The sequence below is a fragment of the Manacus candei genome, unplaced genomic scaffold, assembly GCF_025592945.1.
Source record: "Manacus candei isolate 608988 ecotype Guabito, Panama unplaced genomic scaffold, ASM2559294v1 h1tg000097l, whole genome shotgun sequence".
Lineage (NCBI taxonomy): Eukaryota > Metazoa > Chordata > Aves > Passeriformes > Pipridae > Manacus > Manacus candei.
Window position 1 is genome coordinate 836591 of NW_026138145.1, and position 17973 is coordinate 854563.

Below are 17973 nucleotides of genomic sequence, written 5' to 3' on the forward strand. Positions count from 1 at the left end.
CGCCTGCCTAGTGCAGATAAATGGGGAGTCTTTTGGATTAAAAGTTTTTCTGTGCATATTTTTCAGTGAAAGCTTTTGTGAGTTAATAAACTCCACCTTCAAAATAGACCTGTAGTGTGATGTTTATGTGTTGGGAACTCCAGTCTGCTGCTTAAAATGTAACAAATGGGGAAAAAATGTGTTTTACATAGTGGCTGGAAACATACCCATGTTCTCACTGGATAATCTGAAGCATTTAGACTGCAGTATTTGAGTTGCCAAATATTTAAACACCTGGCAGACAGCACAAGGAATCTGGTTAATGTTCATCTGTGGTGTTTTTGCAGTGCAGATAAAATATGTGTGCTGTACAAATTAGTGCCCTTATAAAGATAGCACAGGGGCTGGGACGTGAAAGCCCTTCCTCCCAGGATTTGGATTCAGGTAGATATGTCAACTTGAATGGATTCTTCTGCACTTTCTCTGAACCCTTATAAAAGAGCTTTTATGTGTTTATACTGCTGTCTGGGGCAAGGCTGGTGGGTGTGTGCCAGAACAGGGGTGCAGAGGAACCTCAGTGAGAGCTCTTTCCATGCACAGAGAGGACTCTTCTATTTTTAAGATGCTGTCATAGGCTTTTCTCACATCTTATACACCAGAGCCTAAATAATTTTACTGGGCATGGTTTCTGCACACAACTTGTGTCAATGATTGCAGAAACACAGGCTGATAAAGAGTGAGCTGCTTGGTTCTTAGAAAATAACAACTTGATCTCAAAAGTTTAGTTCTGCTCTCAGTCTTTCAGTCTAGTCTAACTCGTATTTAAGGAAGGTAAAATGGTGGGAAGTTGTGCTGCACAGGATATTAACAAGTTTTCTCCTTTTATATCCTTCCTTCTAACTTTTTAGATACCAATTTTCTGTTTTGCTCTGCTTGTCTGTCACTGCAAGCTGAACCTGGAGTGGGAAGACACATGTTATGTTTAGAGCACTGGTGCTTCTTGGGTGGTGGATTTAGCAGAGGTGGGTGAGGCACTGACTGTCTCTGTTGGTTTTGTCTCTGATGTGGATACTGGAATAAGGTGCAGGGCTGGTTTTGTGCTAATTGTGTTAATGCAGCAGCTCAGGAACTGTATTTGTCACCAATTCTAAGCCTGAAAACTGCAATAAATGGCAGGAGGCTGCTTGTCACGTCCCATTGTCCCTGCTGTGCAGGTGTCAAGGACAGCTGGGGTAGCAATGGCTTCAGTAGTAAATTTAGCTGAGCTAATTGCATATGAATCAGGGCCTTTTGTTTCTTCCACTGAAAGCTCGGTTTTTTGCCACTCTGCCTTCCGAGGTGCTGGAGAAAACTTAGGATTGTTTGGGTATATGGGTGTGTTTGGGGGGAAAGCACTGCATGGGGTAATGAGTCTCAAGTTTTTTCAGAGTACTGTTAAAATATGGATGCACCTCTTCAACATTATTCACTTCACTTTAAAACCTGTTTTATTAACTCTGTGCTTAGGCAGCGGTCAGGAAATTTTCTGGTATCCCCTTTTTCACAGAAGTCACACTGTTTAAGACAGACTTTTTCCAGCATTCTCAGATTTGGGTTTGCTGTAAGAAAGGAAGGTAAGAAAGGAAGCTTAAAACTCTTTATGCTGTCTCGAGTTTCTTTATGTACATGTCAGGGGTGGGGAGTGAGGGACTGTGAGTCTTCATTAACTGTGTATGAATCCAAGATTTTAATAATCTCCTTCGCTGAACTAGAGAGTTTGTTTCAAAATCATCACGTCACAGGGTCACCTGGGAGTGCTGGGATGCTGAACTGAAGTTTACTAGGTTTTGGGAGGGGTATGAGAGGTTTGCTTAAGGGATTTTTATATTTTGGGGGTTTGTGGTGGGGTTTTTTTTTTTTGGTTGGGGGTACATGTCTGACAGGGAAACATGTCTGTGAGTGAAAGCCAACTTAATATCACTGTGGAATAATATTTAAGGACAGTATATCTTTCTTACAGATCTTAAGTAGGTGAATAATATGCCATCTAAAGAAAAGTGTATGATTCCAATTTCTGCTGAGCAGAGGTGTTCATGTTCCAGTACACACCCAGTCTTTTTGATTCAGTGGACCATTAGGTTTACACAGGTGGATCTTCACTCCTCTTTCTTTCTTCTCAGCCATCACTAACTCCTTGTTGGATGTTGTTTAGTTGGAGTTCTTTTTGTGGAACAGTGGGAGAAAGCCCCCCACTCCCATATGAGGGGGGTGCTGGCAGCTGGCACTAACACTGAGGTTACTGGTTTTACTGGATACTCTAATCATGTAATCCCCCATGACTTCAGGTCTGTGTGCATTTAGATTTCCTTATTGGTTTCTAATGCTTTGGAATTACTTCCATAGGTGTAGAGTTTAGAGAAATGAAGAAGGAGCTTTGTGTGCGTCTGAATTACTTGAAGTATGGCATTAGGAAGCATGAACTGTTGACAGTAGCCCTCCAGAATTCCCTAGGATTACTCTGGAAGCACGACTGCAACAGTGTATATGGGATTTGAGACCTTCCAAAGTATTAAGTCAGTGGGCAAGGGAATCAAGCACTGGAAGTACTCCTTTCTAACAAGGAATGTTTTGCTTTGGTGCCTGAGTGATTCCATTCTTAATACTGACCCCACAGAAGGTTGCAAATGCCTTTTGAATTGCTGCAGACTACAAAAACCCCCACCTTTATTACCTTTTTATGGTGGTGTGTCTTGGTATTTATTATGTCTGTCTGTCTTAGGATCAAAGTTTTCCTTTGGTAACCTGTGGTGGATAAAGCCAACCTATTTTCTCCCCTATGAAATTACTATTTCAAGCTGCCTGGGGAAGATCTTTCCGACTTCAAGTCCAATTACCTGCCGAGTTGGCTTCTGCTTTGTGCTATCACAACAGCAGCTTGTGCAGTCACTGCCTGGGTTCCTGCAGCTCCAATCAAGTTTCCTGCTGCTGCTGGAAGAGAACAAAATGCAGCCATACCAATAATTATTAGGTCGGGGACAGAGCTGCAATTTGTGCTTTGAGTGACGAGAGAAAATGAAAGTACAGGATTCTTGTGATCAGATACTGCATCTGCTTTGACATCCTTTGAATGGGGGAGTAAAAGGACCAGAGATCCCTTTGGCACTGACAGCTTTGTGGTGTTCATTGAGTGAGAGCTGTAGAGCTCAGCTGCTGTGCCTGTCAGTGGCTTCCCTCTTTCCTACTGGGCTTATTTATGGTCTAATCAGTTCGTGGAGCACTAATTTGTTCTGAAGTAACTTAATGGCACAGGTATCTCCAGAGTCCTGGGCTGTGCAGGAACAGCTTTTTCTTGGCTCATCACACTGAGTCTGCTTGAATAATAGTTTCCTGGGTGTATTGTCCTTTTCTCTATTAAATGAGCATCACCTTAACATGCTGACTCTCTATCCCTGTGCCCTTCAGTAGCAGGGAATGGTCAGACAGAAGGATTAGACCAATTTCACCAGTAAGGCTTCATAAATAACAGCCCTTACTTGGTTTGAAGCTCTCCTCCCTGAGCTTTTGGGACCTATTGAGCAGAATGCATGTCAAAGGTTTTGGAAAATCATTTTATAGTGTTTTCTAACAAAACCCAGATGTTTAGTGAAGGAAGGGGAATTAAAAAATTGCTGAGGACTACAACAATTATTTTTTTATGACTTAATGTTGCTTTTTGTTTTCACGCTCTCCCTGCAGAGGGTCAAAAGAAAAAGGATCAAAAAATGCTTTCCTTGTAAGCTCTCTTTAAACTACATCTGCTCTAAATCAATATTTTAGAACTGGTTCTGCTTGAACGTGGGTGCCCTCTGAAAGCAGAGGAAGGTGCAGGGATCACCAGGACTAGTGTTAAACTTGGGAATGTTGCATTTCCCCGTGTGCTTCCACTTGGCTTCCCACAGGGATCCAGGCTGTGCAGTGTCTCAGTTTGCAGCTTCCTTGACTGTGTCAGGAATAACCTGGGGGGTTTGGGCTTGTGATAATGGAGAGCTGTGGAAAGGAGGGGCTGGATGTCAGCTGAGCTTTAAGTGCTGTAGTGTGAGGTCAGGCAGTGCAAACCTTGTTGCCCATCGTGGAGTGTCTTCAGTTGTTTGTGCCACTGGAAAAGCAACAAGTAGGATTTGTACTGGAGATGGTTTCACTGGAACATAAAATTTTCACAGCTTGAGCTTAAGAGGTAGCATGACTTGTTTAAAGCTCTCTTGTACCAGTTTGACTGGTTTCTGCATCTTCCTTGCTGTTCCCAGCAATTTGGGGTGGAAATTTTGGACCACCATTGCAGTGGTGAAGCTCTGTCCTGTCTCATATTTATTCTAATTGGGCTGTTAATTGGCTAGAATGGATCTGGTCTTAGAAGTGCATTTCTCCTGAGAGCTGGGCTGCTCTTGGCTTCCTAGAAGTGATGAAAACACCCAAAACTGGTTTTGGATCAAATGAAGCCACATGAGTTGAACACACTGTTTCTGCCTGTGTGGTGGTACTGCCTTTTGAACTTGCTGTTGGGGATAACTCATCCCTGCAAGTTGGGATTTTACCAAGGGAGATTCTCTCTAGAACATTAAAAAGTGATCTGCTGTGGTGTTCCAGGGGTTTTGTGCTGGAGCAAAGTTAGGAACAGCCTGATGACTACGAGGGCTTTTATGCAACTATTGGAGTCTGGGGCTGTCAGCATCTATAATACAGGAATTCCTCTTCTGTGTATGGGTTGTTCCATGCTCAGAAGAAAATGTAGCAAGAGGAACATGCAGCTGATGATGGATATACTTTTCCTGTTCTCTCAAACTCGTGTCCAAATGAAATGGTCTTAAATGGATGGAATGTTGTGTTTTGGAAAAATCAAGCAGCATATGCTCAGTCATAGCAGCTCTGCTGGAACAGAGGAGCTGGAACTGAATCAAAGAGGAGATGAGACTCCTCTGCTCCAAGGCTTTGTTGAGAGGAGCAGTTATTTTGAAAACACAGAAAGCAATTCCAGTTTCACGGGCCAACAGTAACTTTTCGAAGAAACAAACAGCTGCTACTCCTGTTTTACAAATTGGAAAGTGCTTGTTTTCCAGAGTGCCTTGAGATTTTGTTGATGGAAAGAAGAAAATCTAAATATATAAAATGAGTAATGTTATCTGTTCTCCAAGTGACGGACTCGAGGGGTGACTCTTGTGACACCAGGAGATTCCTTTTCCCACTGTCTGTGGGTCTCTTGTCTGAGACATGTTTATGCTTTCTTTTAGATGCAGGATTACTTTGTTTTGGGATCCTGCTGGTTTGCTCCTACTCAACACCAAACACCCCACAAACATTTTGGAAGAAAACAGGGAGAACTTTATCCTGATAATCCCTTCTGAAGGGGTGTATCCCCAACAAAGTGCTTGTGGTGAGGCTTCATGTGCTGAATGCTCCAACTTCTGCTCATGTAGAGATACTCTGGCAGTCACAAAGCAGTTCAGAGTTCTTCAGCACTATGGGTTTGCTCCTACAAGATGATTTTTTTTTTTTATCATCTCCTGAGCTGTCCTTCCATGAAAACAAAGGAGTTTGGCCACTGGGCTTTCATCAGAGCTTGTACTTAGGTGACCTCCCACGTGAGGCTGTGTGTGTTGTGTACAGACTTGCCTTTAAATTCTGCCTGTCTCTTGTCCACAGTGATTCTGCCAGTCCTTCAGGAAGTTCTGGGCTCTGCAGATACCTGAAGTGAGGTAATGTGTGTGGTAATATATGCTTTGACCTTTTAATTTCAGGAGCAGCAGATGCAATCACTGGGACTTCAGGAAGCTCATTACAGGCCCAGCACTACCAACTTGTTCAGTTCTCTGTCCTCTTCCAGCTCCATCTCACTGTGAGCTCTGACCACAGCCAGGGAATGATGGATCTCCTCTGCTTTTTGGTACCAGGGGGAGCACTCCCAGTCAAGCTGAAAAACTGTGGGACTTGGTGCACTGAGGTCAGGTTTGCACATTCCCTGGAACTCTCCCTCTGGGGACTGCTGGCCTGGCATTTGCACTGAGAAAAGACCAGTGTCTTCCAGTGATGTGTCTCACACTGAGATCATCCAGAAGTGTTGTGGATGTTGACAGCTACCACTCCTGTGGTTCCAGAGATTTTCCTGAGAACCTCTCCTGTTTTCTAAGTTTAAGACACTGATACTTTTCTTTCTTTTGCCCTAACCCAGGGTAAGAAAAGGGGGGAAAGCAAGTACAGGTTTGATTTCTGTGTGTTTGGTTTTTGCTCATGGGTCACATGTGACCAAAGAAACTTTGGTTCCTGTCCCTGTAGCTGCACAAGGTTTTCTCCTCCCAGATTTTGCAGTGATTGAAGGCTTAGATGACGAAGCACCCCCTGTTTGCAGCTTGGACAGCTCTTGTGTCTAAAACAGCACTGCTCAGCGTGCTGAGGGATGTTGTTCTTGAGCAGAGGAACCTGAAGAGAACCTGGAACTTTCCTGGTGAGATCAAGGACATTTTATACTTGCTCTGCAGCAAGGCAGACTTCTGGGGTTTATTGCTAATCTCAAATCCCAGTCAAGTTTAACTGCAGAGATGCTTTCTTTTCTAGGATCAGACTTCTGAGAGCCAGGACTTTCTGGGATCAGAGCATCCACATTGACGCTCTGGATGATCAGGGAATTTCTGAACCTGTAGCAACTTGTTTGTTCTCCAGCTCTTTGGGAAGTGATGTGTGGAAAGTTTTCTTTATGTAGGAGGTTACAGCCTCCAAGGATTAGAGCTTGTTCCTTTCCCCAGGCAGTGCTTTCCTCAGCAGCTGCTGTTGTGAAGCTTCATTTCAGCTGAATGAGGTTATTCCACCTTTTCTCTCCCTGTCTTTATAAGGTGTGTTCATTCTTGGATGAGTTGTTGTCTTCTCATATTGACACAACTAAATTTGTAGGACCAGTAACTCTCCATTTCTACCAAAAAGTGGCCAAAGGTTTGGTGAACTTCTCTCAGCTGTGGTTCAGCCACCTGAAGATGTGCCTCTGTTTGGGTGGACCTGAGCTGGTCACACAGATAACAGCCACCTTCTCTCTTTGAAGCTCTTGCCTTCACAGTATTTTGGCTCTGCATCTGTTTAACATAATCCAGAATTCCAGAAGAGGTAATTAAAGAGATCATGTGGTTGAGAGCAGGTGAGGGAGAGATGCTTTTTTATGCTTAAGGTTTTAGAGTGTTTGGTGAGTGTTATTAAAGCAAAACTTATTATGTGCTTCATGAATGCAAAAAAATTGTGGGATTGATGAAATAAAGCTTCAGTAGTGGGCTGATTTCTCTGGTTTGCACACTTGAGACACTGTACTTTATAGAGACAAACCTTACAAGCTTTGAATTTTCTGCAAAGGTTTGGAGGAAATGCTGAATAGGACAGTGATAGCAAACCCACAAAAACTGGAAGGAGGCCTGAAAGGAACTTCGGGGAGGCTTTGGATTCATTTTGACTTCTGACCTTCATGTAATGACATTTACCATCATAAACTTCAGACAATGGGCTACTGTGGAAAGCAGAAATTTTTCCTCCTCCCTGTTTCCTTACAGAAAGAAATTTTTCTCCCCCTCTGTCAGCATTTGGTTTTCCACAGGGCTGTGTCTCTCCCTCAGCCCACCAAAGAATCTGCCACTGCCGAAGGTCAGGGATGAGGCAGTGCCTTGGTGGTCCAGGTGGGAGGCAGGAACAAAGCTGACCTCGCCTCAGCTGCTCCTCCTCTGCTGCAAAGGAGAAGCTGGCCTTGGAAAGCTGGATTGTGAAACTTGTAATAGCACAGAAAGTGCTCTTCCCAGCTCAGCCCTCCCCCTCCAAGCTTTCTCAAATCTTCCTGTTTGGTGTTTTGTCACAGAGATTGACTCTGTTGCTGCCTGAGTGTAATAAATAAACTGTGCAAGTCAAAACAAAGTGTTTGCAATTCTGTGCAGGAGACAGCCCTTGCTAAATATCTTAAAATATCACTCTGCTATGCTCTTGACTGTTACTGGGAAGGTTTAACTCTCTTTTGCTTGGTTAAAAATATCTTGGTTATTTAATGTTGCCTCTTAGTATCTTTGTCCTGTACCCAGACACTGCTGGGGTTGAGAGTGTTGCTGTGTCACTGTGATGTGTATAAAAACAGGGCTCTTTCTGAGGAAGTTTTTTTTTCCCCTGGAAATAATAGAAAAGGATTTTATAAAGGAAAAAAGTTGCATATCTATTAAATTCCTTTGGGTTGTGTGTGAATTTACTCAGGGTCTCACACAGACTGAAACAATCAGGACACTGAGTTCAGGTAGCCCCATTCATTGCTTTAATTCAAAACTTTGCCAGAAGTGTTTTTGTCAGATGCCTATGTAAATGTACAAATTTAGATGATGCAGTGTAGGTTTTACAGATACTTTTCTTAACTGGTTTTATGGGTTTTGCATGGAAGTACTTTAGGAACTGAGGGGGGGAAATGGACAAAAGCAAGTGTTCCAGTCTTTATTTAAGAATATTGAAATTTTTTGAGAGAATTTGTAGCTTTAGATGTGAAACTTGTTACAATAAGCAGAGTTCATTCAGGGAAATATATTCTATACTTTTGTTCCAGTATTGGGTGTTGGACAACCACTAGTTCTCTATAGTCCATTTTTTATACCCTTTGGCAGAGTCCTCAGTGCTGTAGGATTAATCCACTTACACCGGTACCTGCAGCATTCCTGCTGTCCTCTCTGCTGTTGATTTAGTTCCAGTTTTCCTCATTTTATAAATTCTTTATATGGAACACAGCCTAGTGCTTTGGAAAGTCACTGTTTGTGTGACGGGGAAGCACTGGCATTGCACTGCTTGATTCCATCACCTTCAGGAGGGATTCCCTTTCCTGCAATCTCTTCCTCTCTCCAGATAAAAATGTACTTGCTCAGATGTAAGGGGAGGGCCCTGATTTTTTTTTTTCTCTTGACTGCTCAGGAATTCTGTGCAGAAACCCCTCTGATTAAAATTTAGCCAGAATGATAAATAAAAATCTACGTATGCATAGCAAGGAGAGGTGACAAGAGGGAACACCACCATACAGTGTGACTGTGTGGATGCACTGAGGCTTTTCCAGGCTGAGGTAGTAATTGATTTTTGCTTGGTGGCAGTGAAAGTTACCCCATTTAGTCTTAAAAACACTAAACCACTTTGAAACAGGAGTGTGGAGGCACCCTCCTAGGTCAGAGGCTTGGATGGCTTCAGAGGCATCTATAGAAAAAAGATTTTGGAATGTGACAAGGGGTATTTCTGCCTCAGGTAGGATTGCAGGCTCTGCAAGTGCTGGGAGGGGGTGGTTCTGCCTCTGCTGTTTGTTGTCATTTGTGTTCGAGTGTTTGCCACGTTGATGGTGCAGCAATAACGGGAATTGGATGATCTGATACCCAAAGTCCTGCTCCCAGCTCTAAGTGTAACAGTCCTGCCTAGAATTGCTCTGAATAAGGCATTTGTACAGGATAAACCCCCAACAGTGCTCAGAAGTAGATAAGATAGAGACAGCCCATCCCTTGCTCTTCCAGCAGCTCCTTGTGGAGAAAGGAGTGTCAAGGCCATGAAGGGCTGGGTTTGAGGCTGAGTGGTACCTCTGTTGGCACATTTGCTCCACGTGGGAAGATGCTGAAGCCTTGGCTGTGCAGGCTTGGGCTCTGCAGAGCCAGTGGAGTCTCAACCCCAGCTGAGCAGCACGTGCTGGTTTTAGAGCAAGGGCTGTGTCCAGGAGGTCGTTCCCACTTTGGTATCTTAATTGCTGATTTAGCCCTGGCTGAAGGTTGCTCCAGAAGGACCTTTAACAAGTTTGTGTACAGAGGATGTTTGACATCTTGAGAGCCTCATGGAATCTGTTGTCCTTCGGTAATTTTTCTGCCAAAACCTAGAGTGTCTGCAGAGTCATTTTTTTTTTCTGTGCTCTTGCCAAGATTGGGATACTTCTTGTTTTGAAGTCAAGGGAGTTGTGTTCAAGGAAATGTCATGCCCAGAATCGTTTGTTAATTGTGCATAGGCTGTCTTTAAAGCAATACTTACTTGGCTTTCAGTTGCCAACTGGTGAATTGTGTTGTTAACACCAGTAAAAGTCCATAAATCACAGATACCTCAACTGTATCTAATCAGCCTGTTCAGTGTTCCAGGATTGTTTCAGCCTCCCGTTTCTCAGGCTTGATTAACAGGAAGGAGAGAGCACTTAGGACACTTGTTACAGGTACATAATGTCTCTTCTTTATCACTTGTGTGATTTTTCTTTTCCTGTTGTGTATCAGTGTGTATTTGAAGGACAGTGAAGATAAAAAGTAGGTTTCCTCTAAAATGGAAATCTTTCTTATTCGAATATTATGTCCTCAGTCTTATCAGCCTGGGCAAAGTCTGCACATTAATTTGCCAGGATGGTTTGCTGCTTCTGTGCTTTCTTTTTGTCTTTTGTTTTTGGTTTTTTTTTTAATGCATTGATCCAGATACCACGTTCTTCTTGTTACAGTTGCAACCCTTCCTCACGAAGCATCTCACTGCTTTTCACTCTGTTTGTTTAGTGCCTGCTGACTATAGCTAGTATGATGATGGAATGCTTTTTCATACAGACCACTGGAAGTCTTGGAGTGGGATAAGATTCACCTTTGATGGAATTTGCTAAGATGACTTTGTCAGCAGCAAGAAATTGCGTGCAAAGTGGAAAGGCCGAAAATGTGCTAAATGTTTTGGCATTGTGTTAATCTAATTTATGATTGACTTTCTGTACTAGTTCTCTGTTCATAGTTTCTTGTACTGACTGTATGTTTTGCTTCACATTGAGGGAAAACACTTTTCCTTTAAAGTAATGATTTGTGGTTGTATTAAAGTGCTTTTGGCAGAAACTAAGGTTGGTACCTGTGTGGGGCAGGTTGTCTCCTTGTCAGGTGCAGGTTGGTCAGTTGTGTGTGTAAACAGAGGGAAGATTTGCTCTTTGGTTTGGTGTTTGGGTGAATTGCTGCAAAAGATCCAATTTCCCCAAGATTTTAAAGCATCAAAGATTTGGGCTGAAGGGGTTGCACTGAACTCTTAAATAATTGTCATACAGGATGAGGCTGTGATATAGTTGTGGAAGAATGTGTTGTATAAACCTTTTATGAGAAAATGATACATAATGTGGAAATAAACTGATACGAAAGCTTGTGCTTTGTCTTCCTCCCCTTGTGCATCATCTCCTGTGGATCTTATGAGTGCAGACGTAATACAGAGCATAAAGAAGGGGGAATTTGATGTAATGAGTTGGTTTGAAATGATGGATTAAAGTATTTTTGCTGTTATTTTCCTTCCCATCACACCTCCCCCCTCCCATCCCCTACCACTGACCCACCTTGTGCTGCTCCTCCACCCACCGTTTTTGTCACTGGGAAGTGAGGGACACCAGGAGTCTTGAGTTGATTTTTCTTCTTCCAATTGGCCTATCAGTGAGATGCCTTTGAGCTTTTCAAGAAAACGTTGCTGAACATTTTCTTTTTGGAAAGAAAAATGTTAAAACTTGTACTCATGGGGTTTTAAAAGAGAATTTTCCTTCTCATTTTGCATTTAATATATAAACCATGTATGCCCTGTGCTCAGCACTCAGTGCTGGTGTAGAGCCTTGCTCCTGCTGGAATATACAAAGTAAAAATAGTCGAGGATGCACGGGAATTGTGAGGGGTTTTGTGTCCTGGTTTTCACTTGTAACAATAACACTTGCACTGGTGTTGATCCACTGTTCCATGTTGGTAAATTTGATTATTTTTTTTTTCCTTCTCTCCTGAGCTGGCAAAATGAGAAACTTGTTTTTGCCACAGCAAGTTTCTTTAGTCTCAGAACACCAATTGTGACAGTGCAGCAACAGAAGAGGAGGGGTTGTGTTGGCAGAAGATTCCATATAACTTTAGATCTGGAAAAGGTTTTTAATAATCTAAAATGTAGAACTACAAATTGTTCTCTTAATTGTTTGTTTTGAATGCCCGTGTTCATGGAGGTAGTTCAGAGCCCTGATGGTTCTGGCTTAAATCCTAAAGTCTTCACTGACTCCTAGTTGTGAATCTTCACAAATAAGTAGATCTTAACTTTGTAAAGCAGGAAATTGTAGTGTTTTGTTGCACTGCTGTTTGTTCACGTTTCTGTGAAAGGGGAATCCTGGAGTAATAAACATGATTCTGTAATTAGAATATTAGTTACAGTAGATTAGCCCTGCGTTTTAGTGAAAATCAGTGCTTTATCTGCCTTGCCGAGTGAGATGCACAGAGACAAGCACTAAAAATTACACGTTACAGTTCGCTTCAAACTCTTCTGCTGTCTTTCTATTTTCCTTGGTACTGAGGCCTTTTGGTACTGAAAGGAAAAATGTAGGATACATGCTGTTCTTTCAGAGCTGTGGTTTCCTCGAAACTATTATTACTTTCCTTGGAAGCTTGTCTGGGCTGAAGGTGTCAGTCATGCATCTGAACACTGATTTGTGATGAAATGAATCTTTTCCAGAATTTCAACTCGTTTTTCCCCGTAGTGTTTGCACTGGAGAAGCTTCATAGTAACAGCTCAGCCTTTTTTTTCCTCTTTTTTTTTCCTGCAGGAGGAATGTCTGCCTTTTGTTCTTACAACTCGAGCTGGTTGTTCTTCCCTCAATGCCTTCCCCCCCCAAGCGCCCGTGTGGGTTTTTTGTTTGTTTTGAACCCAAAACAAAAATCTCGAATTAATTTGTGAGGCGGCGTTTGAACTTCCTCACAGAATTTGCCGGGGTTGATGTGGGGAGAGACAAAGCTGCAATTATCTCCAGCTTTGTCCTCCCGAGGGGCTTCATTACAGCAACTCCTCTCTCCCCGCTGCCGTGTCCCAGCAAGGTGAAGTTCAGGATTCAACAGACACAACAAATTATTATTTTCTCTGTGTGTGCTGTTTCATCCCTGCTGATGGAACATTTAACCGCCCCCTCTTTTTTTTTCTTTTTTTTTTTAATTTTTTTTTGCTGTTGTTGTAGCAACAGGAGAATCCGTGAGGTTCTGACAGACCTTCTGGTGTTCAAACCGACTTGTTTGATAGTGATGTGGCAAAAGCACTGACTTTGTGCTGCATCAGCTCGTTCCTCCACTATCAGCCAAAGGCAGGGACACTTCCAGCTCTGAAATGGCTTTAAACTGCTCTGTTTCTAATATTGCTTAATGTCATTTGACAGGCACCTAATACTTTAACTCTTAAAGCCTGCTGCTCTAACAATTCCATGATGGATTTAAGCGGGGCTTTCCTCAAGTTTTAGGTTTGCTGATCCAACCCTGAGGGCAAGTAAGCAGTGCTTCAGACCCTCCAGACTGTTATACTTTGTAGTAACATTTTCCTCTTCAAGGTAGTGCTTTGTCTTTTCCTAACACTTAAACCCTGTTTCATTTGGCGATTTTAGCTCTCAAATCTGAAGTTTGAGCTGAAGACACGTTTGGTTACAGACACAAAAACTTATGTTCGTACTTCATAAGATTATCTCAGTTGAGCACCTGATATTTCAAGACCCTTTAAATGATTTTTTTTTTTAAACAAATACATGCTCTTTCTTTTGCTTGTGTATTTTAGCAGGGCATAGTTCTTTTTCTACAGTGTGTATAGTGATATATTTGCCAGCATTTGAGTACTGAGTTCAAGTCAGGGGAGCTGAATGCATTTGGATCTCCTTGTTAAGGGAATTTCTGTAATATTTTGAGAAGAACGTACTTAAGCAGCTGCCTGCAATTCACAGTGCTCTGTGCCCGGAAAGTGAGCCTTAACCATTGTTCAATATTTATTTTTAGAAATGAGGTGATATGGAGAGGTCCATTCAGAATGTTTTACTTCAAAGAGAGTACGCCAATATATAGATTTGGCGCCTCGTAAATCCTGACTTTTTCATCTCGTCCCAGAAAGGAGGAAGGGGAAAAAAAAAATGTACCAGTGAGAATTAAATGTTCTGGTGTTGTGCATGGTTGGGTTCCATTTCAGTGGAAGATGGGATTATATATGAAGGATGACCCTAACATTTTGCATGTGGGATTATCATCTGGGTTGAGGGGAACAGTCTGTGGTGAGCGTGTTGAGAGAAACTCATTTAGCAGGTTCTAGTCCGAAGCAATTCCTTGCTTGGCTGGGTAATAACGTAAGGAATCTCCAAGTCATCACTTGAGAAGAAATGTTCTTTGACACTTCTGTGACTTGCTGAGTGTAAATGAGATGTTGGTTTGTAGAAGACACTTTGAGCAAGCACGTGGGGCAGCAGTGAGGAGGAATGTGGAATTCTGAACTACTCACCCTCCCGTTTGGGAGCTGAATGCCATGAGTTCCTCTTCCATTTGGGTTGGATTGGGCCCCTTTCCTGTAGTTAAAGTACCAAAGCATCCTTGTGTTTGCTGGGAATGCAGTGCAGCCTGGCTGTTCCCTTCCCAAAGGGAGGTGGGCACAGTAAAGCCTGCACAGCACCTCTCCAGAACCTTTTCATCCCTCTCTGCAGGGATCAGGGGGAAAAGCAGAGCAGTGTGTGTGTCTGTTCACTGCAGGGTTAGAAGGTGAGTCCTGGTTTATTGAGTACTAACTAGGAGAAATGTTTTCTAAATGAGTGTTTCCAAGAATCCTGAGTGGCTGAAGAGAGAGGGAGGAGAGCACACACTGGCTTGGGAATTGATGGCTGGAGAGAGAGCAGTGGGGAATTCCTGAAGAGTTCCAAGAGCCTGGAGGGGCAAACTGGATGATGAGGGACTGGAGCTGAGTTTCTGTGTCTCCTGTGCAGGGTGGGAATACGGTGCTGGTGAACACAATTCTGTGGATAATGTCCTTTTGTCAGTAATCTGCTGATTTATGCAGGGTCTCAGCATGGAATTTGTCTGATTATGTGCAGTGGGTATGGATACAGTTAATCCTAAACACCTTATCCTGGTTCATCTGCCCGGTGATAAGTCTGGCTGGGCTGTTACTATGGTGAATGTGAGGCATCTTCCTGGTTTTAGCTGAGAGGGATCAACTAACTGCTGGTGTCCCACAGTATTGTGGGATGCTGGGAAGTCAGTGAGGATGCTGAGCTGATGGATAATAACTTGTGCACTGTATTTTCCTTACTATTTATTTTTTAGTTAATTATATCCTGGTATGAGAAGTCAAAAAGAGAGAAATGGAAAGGAGCTTTGTGTGATGTTATCTTAACCATTGTCAGCTGGCTATTAATTAATTTAAATCCCAGTAAATTATTTGTGAAATCTGAATTCCTGAGCTGATTACTAATGGGATTCCATAGTGGTAAGCAATTTTCCAGCATTAAATGCATCAAGTGAAAGAAAATTTTTAAAAGACAACAAAGAAAACCCCAAATAACAAACCCCACAAACTCCATTTGAGAAAATTGGTAGCAGTTCAACTGTCAGAAGGGTAAATAAAATGCAACAGCTGCCTGGGGTTGTCTTGGCGATAAGGGGTTTTTAAAAGAGGCACGTTATTTATAATTAACTATAACCAAAATACCAGCAAAACTAAATAGTTGGAGAGATTCAGTAGGGTCTGTAGCTACTGCAGCAGGGACTGTGTCTTGGAAATCAAAGTTTTCTGCAATCAGTAAGAGAGTTACAGATTTCCTGGCTTGGATGAGAAGGGAATGGTGGAATTGCACAGTCTGTGTTGATGAGCTGCATTATACAACACTCTGCAGCTCTGCTGTCGAGCGTCCAAGAGGAGTTTGAAAAGCTGGAGAGGATTCAAACAGGAGTCACAAAACTGATTTGAAGGAGGGAATGGAGAGACTCTGCCTCGTAGAGCAGCAAATGAAAACTGGCAGCTTAAATGAGCTATTCCACGAGTTACTCACCACAGATAGTCAAAAACTACCACTTATGTGGCAGAAAGTGGCTCAGGAATTTGCTTCTGAACTGCAGCAACTGCCTAGAAATTCTCATTTGTTGCCGTATGAAAGCTGAAGCTCTTTGAAGAAGCCCGGTTTGCTTTTAATTTAATATATTTACACTTAATATATTGATGGTATCAAATCAGCATGAAGCAGATTGAAGTGTCTTAGCCAAGGGTGATGCACTTAAATCCATGTAGGAGACAATGGGATGACTTTGAGAGGTCCCTGGGATGGGGAAAATTTGACCCGATGAAGTAATGGAGAGTTCAAAAATCTTCATTATTTCTCTAAGTGCTTCTTTTGGAGAAAATATTATAATGAAGTATGCAAAAGTAGGTGGTTATTCTGAAACAGGTGCTGACTGTTGTCTTTCAAATCCCTGTTTGGAGAAGGATGTAACATTTTTGTGTGTTGCAGTAGCCACTCAATGCAGTGAAAAGGGATGTGGAGGTTAGTGGATGTTACAAAAACAAATTAGGGCTGTTTGGGAGTAAATGCCAAAATGGAGTCTCTCTTTTTTTTTTTTTTTTCTTTTAGATGTAGAAAATGACAGTGCTTATAGTGAGTGGATAATATCTGTGTATGTATGTGGGTAGAAAGCCTGGGAAGCATCAGTCTGGGAAGATTAAAGGAAGATAACATCTTTTATAGCCCGTGTGTGATTTGTAGCTCCAGCTCTACCTGCAGAGCCCTCAGGTTGCAGGGAAGGAGGTGGAAGCCTTTTCCTTCCTGGATGCAGGGAAAAAACCCTCTCAGCTGTCAGGGCTTTGTGTTCCTGGTGCCTCATTAGACAAAGCAGGTGCTGGGGATCCACCTGCAACAGAGCAGAGATTTAAGGGATTATTTGCTGTTCTTACAGAGGCTCAGCAACAAAATCCAACACCAAAAAAACCACCCCTCAAACTGAAGTTTGTGTTTCATCTGGGGAATTGTAAATTTGGATTGATACTGTGTGAAGTGTAAAGTGTAGCTTGTAATCAGCCACAAATTCTGGTTTACAGCTCCTGCCATAATTTTAAATCCTTGTTATCCACGTTCCCTGACCCAACTTAACAATCAGAGGGCAAATCTCTTGAGTAGAAATAATTTTACATCAGTTGCCACCTACAGAAATGAAAAGGTCAGGATGAGATGGCTGTGATAAAAGGGGTTCTAAATTACATATTATGTGCCAGAGCCACATTAGTAATAATGGTAGAGGGTGACAGAGCAGGGTAGGTTAATGTAGCTGAAAATACCCTTTTGGTTGTGAGGTATTTTCTACATATTACCTCACTTGTTAATGAGTAAATGCCATTATCCCAGAGATTTAATAAAGCATTGGAGAGGGTCAAGGCAAAAATGAATGTTTTGATAGGACAAGACATACTAAGAGAGTTGTTGGAAGTGATGTTGGAGGTGGGAGTGCATTCAGTTATTGAGACACTCAGACCCTTCCTTATGTGTTTGTAGAACTGAATAGAGGTTCCTCTGCAATTTTCTGAAAGTAATTCTCTAAGTAAAGCCAACTATTTGTGTACAATCTGTAAGTAAAAAGAGCATTTATGTTGGCTCTGTGCTCTGCATTTCTTCAGCATTGCTCTGTTATTTAGTTCTTGTTTTTAATCAGTGTATCTGAAACAGCTTCTTGGGTGGTTGTGGCAAGAACTGGTAAGTTTTTTAAGTTATAATTATATTAAATGTGAATTTGAATACACTCTTCAGTTATATTGACTTTGAGGAGATTATCTTTTTGGATTTCCATTTATTATATTTGCTCTAAAAATATCTAAGCTCTTAATTATTTTTTTTTATCTGGCATTTGATCTGGATTGCCATTTTCATCTGTTGTCATTAATTAGGCTTCCTGCTGGGTTTTGTAGCTTTACTTTTCATACCTTGTGAAAGAATCAATTGGTGTCAGTGCAGGTTCCCACATTAACTATTCTTAAATTATTTTCTGAGCTCAGCAGAGTGGTGGCAGAGCTTCTGCAATTTCATCTTCACAGTCACTGCTGTTTATTTATTTTTTTTAAAAAAAGCCTATTCATGATTTTTTTTCCTGCCTGCATGAGATGATCTGAAAATTTACTTGTAGACAGTGTTTGCTCCAAGGAGTCACTGGAGCTGCTTCTTAATTCACTCACCCGTGGTTGACTTCACTTGCCATTTGCACATCCAGTGTCTTGGGGATTCCTTTGGAT

At 42.1% G+C, this 17973-nt stretch overlaps 1 protein-coding gene across 1 annotated transcript in view; it reads left to right on the forward strand.

The window, feature by feature from the left end:
• PELI2 (pellino E3 ubiquitin protein ligase family member 2) overlaps positions 1-17973 on the forward strand; it is a 66636-nt gene that overhangs the window by 25863 nt on the left and 22800 nt on the right. The window lies entirely within an intron of this gene.